The 3,393-nt window shown below is 34.7% G+C and overlaps 1 non-coding gene across 1 annotated transcript; it reads right to left on the bottom strand.

Moving 5' to 3' along the window:
* Window positions 1–2,594: 2,594 nt before the first annotated feature.
* On the bottom strand, window positions 2,595–2,701 carry LOC139860659 (small nucleolar RNA R71). The gene has a single exon (XR_011763289.1). It is a non-coding gene; the product is annotated as a small nucleolar RNA R71 (small nucleolar RNA).
* Window positions 2,702–3,393: the final 692 nt, after the last annotated feature.

The following is a 3,393-nucleotide window of genomic DNA, read 5'->3' on the forward strand; positions in this document are numbered from 1 at the left end:
TAATATTTTAAAGGTTATGGTTTGTTCTAAAATCGAATGCAGTCTTTGAAAAACGTCTCATATAGAGGTCAAAATCTCGCAATGAAATCAATTAATATAGAACGTTTATAATCAATATAAACGGGAAATTTCAGAACAAGTCGAAGAAGCTTGATATTACTCAAATTAGTCATATCTTTAGTCGTAATATCGCATCCTATTGTTGTTTATTTCATATGTAAACATAGTAATTTCGTTTGTATTTCATAGTATTGTAATATTGTCTAGAATCATTGTAAACTTGAAGAAATATGGAAGATTATGTATGATACAGATCAGAGATCAAAACCAAGACCAGAAAGCCAAAGACAGAAGGGTGCGCTCAGCGCACCACAAAGTGTGCGCTCAGCGCACATTGCATAATTTAGATCAGAAGATTTCTTGGCCAAAACCGAAGTGCGCCGCGCACAGTACTTTTCACCAACTGTTTAGCTTATTTAATTCAATTTCCAGCCTCATTTCTTGGGTACCAGTTTCCTTTCTGTTCAGAGGCGAAAACATACGATTCAAAGCAGTTCTTGGGCTTATCAAAGTGCATCTAAGCACTCAAATCATTGAAGAATCAAGGATCATTCAAGAGCTTTATCCAAGATTACTCCTAAAAGGTTAATCTTGTATTTACAATGAATTCTATCTTTGTTACTGTTGTGTTTAAGTTTTCAAGCATGATTGTTGGCTAGTCCATTTAATGTTCATCTAGATAAATAACCGAGATGTTGAATGTTTACTATTGATTGATTGTTATTATGCACGATAGTTTGATGTTTAAATACAAGAACCATTCTTGTTAAGTTTAATCCTTTCGATTCAACTAGTTGATATGTTCATTTGATTAAGAAACATCATCTTGTTAAGTTAATGTATTGATTTACACCTAGTGACATATGTTTATCCATCTTTTACCAAAAGGGATAAGTTGAGTTCAAATGGTTAATTTACATAAGAATGTAAGAACGACTCTTGTAGATACTTTGGAATAGCTTAATTAGTATGTGTAATTGTGTAGGAGAATGACCAATTCCTTAGAATCTGTTATACACACTTTCAATTACCTAGTTCCATTAATTAGCGTGTGTTAGTGATTTACCTTATCTAGTGACGTTTATAGGGATCTTATTATAACACTTAGTTAATTATTTGGGTTGGGTAAATTGAGCATTTAACCGGACCAAGAGAATGAACTAAGCTAAACCTTTAGTTGATATAGGAGTGGATCATGTACAACACACCATTGATTTGATCATTCTTCAAGTCTTCAAACTAGTTAAATTAGTTGATTACAAATAGGAGGTCTTAGATGACAAGAACATCACTTGCGTTGTGTAATCCCGTTTGAGTGTTTGCGCAAGACTACTCTTGGTGAACCAATTAATTAGTTCTCGTGCATAACCAATCAATTCGATCTTAATCCTAAATAACATTCAACATTAAGGGTAAAAAGTCTAGATGAGCATATTTCTTTAATTTGATATCAAAACTATCTTTCTGTTTTCATAAACTTAAAATACCAAAAATATTGTCTTTTTAATCTTATTCATCACTTGATTCGCCCATCGTAAAAGGGAAAACCAAAATATATCTTGTACTTGTAATTTTCTTAGTTAATCACAATTTAGTCTATAACCCTAATTTGATTTAGATACTGTCCTTGGAACGATACACGAATTTTACCATTTACTATACTACTACACGATCGGGTACACTGCCCGTTAGTGTGTAGCAATCTCTAATCGGTATTTTTCCATATTATTTCATACAACAATTCATATACCATGTTTTGCACATCATGTTTTTGGCGTCGCTGCCGGGGACAGTTTTGTGTCAAAATAGAATTGTTAACTAATTTTTGATTAAGTAGTTTCTTAATTATTTTAAATTATTAATAGTCTTTGATTTTTAAACTTATAGAATCGGTACGTTTAATAGTTTTGTTAGTTGTGTGATTGTCAGATTTTAGGTTGCATATGCCACATACCCGAAGTTCAGATTCTCCATTACTTACACCGCTTACAGAACCTGATAGAAAGCTTGGTAGGATTCCAAAAGAAGTACTTGAACTTTTTGAATCTTCATCAAAGCAAGAAACTTTTGATTCAGAATCAAGTACAACCAAGCCAAGATATTCTGAATTTGAACCAGTTCATCCTCCAAATTTTGAAATGGAAGGAGAGGCAAGACAAGTGGTACCAAGACAATCAATGGCGGCCAAGATGAAGGTAACCCGAACTGGACAAGGAAGTGCAATTACTCTTCCCACAGGTGAAGAAAAATTTGAAATAAAAGGACCTATTCTCCAAATGATTAACAACAGATGTCAATTTGGTGATGGTCTGAATGAAGATGCAAACGAACATATTCGTATTTTTCAAGAGATATGTCTTCTATTCAAACTTAAACCAGACACTGATCAGGCCATATTTTTAAGACTTTTCCCATGGACACTCCACGGGAAAGCACGAAGTTGGTTAGATTCATTGGCCGAGGCTACGATAGAAACTTGGGATGGTATGTTGGAAAAATTTCTTAAGAAATATTTTCCAGCTTCTAAGTCCGCGAGACTCCAACAAGAAATTACCCAATTTTGTCAAAAGCCAATGGAAACCTTGTATGAAGCATGGAATCGATTTTCCAAAATGCTAAGAGGTTGTCCAAACCATGGTTTGGATACCTTCCAAAAATTCCAAATCTTTTACAAGGGTTGTGATGTTGCAACCCGAATTTTCATTGATCAAGCTACCGGAGGGTCACTCATGGACAAAACCGGGCAAGAGGCTTATGAGATAATCGAGAAGCTAACTGATTATTCTCATGAGTGGCATCAAGAACGACCAATTACTCATAATGCTCAAGTCCAAAGCGCCGGTGCTTATGATGACCTTAGTTCCCTAAGTGTGAAAATAGACGGTGTTGCTCGAAACATGGACAAAATCACCAAGGAAATTCATAGTATGAAGGTAGGTTGTGAATACTGTGGTGGTCTCCATTTAGGAAAAGATTGTGATGCAGGTTTAACAATGGCTCAGAAAAAAGAAGTGGCTTTCATAAGCCAAAGAAATAATAATCAATTTCAAGGAAGAGCCCAGTTTAACCGAAACTTCAACAACCCATACAACCCTCAAGGTCAAAATTCCAATTACCACCAAGGGTCAAATAGTGGGTTCCAACAATAAAATCCGAGTTTATATCAAAAACTCCAACAGGAAGAAAAAAGTCAAATTTGGAGAGTATGTTGGAAAAGTTGATTGCATCACAAACTCAGCTTGTTATAAACATAAACCAAACGAACGAGAAAAACGAACATCAGTTTAGAAACCAACAAGCCTCAATTCAGAATAGGGAGAAGCAAATGAATGG

Source organism: Rutidosis leptorrhynchoides, chromosome 7 (assembly GCF_046630445.1).
Source record: "Rutidosis leptorrhynchoides isolate AG116_Rl617_1_P2 chromosome 7, CSIRO_AGI_Rlap_v1, whole genome shotgun sequence".
In the NCBI taxonomy this organism is placed as follows: domain Eukaryota; kingdom Viridiplantae; phylum Streptophyta; class Magnoliopsida; order Asterales; family Asteraceae; genus Rutidosis; species Rutidosis leptorrhynchoides.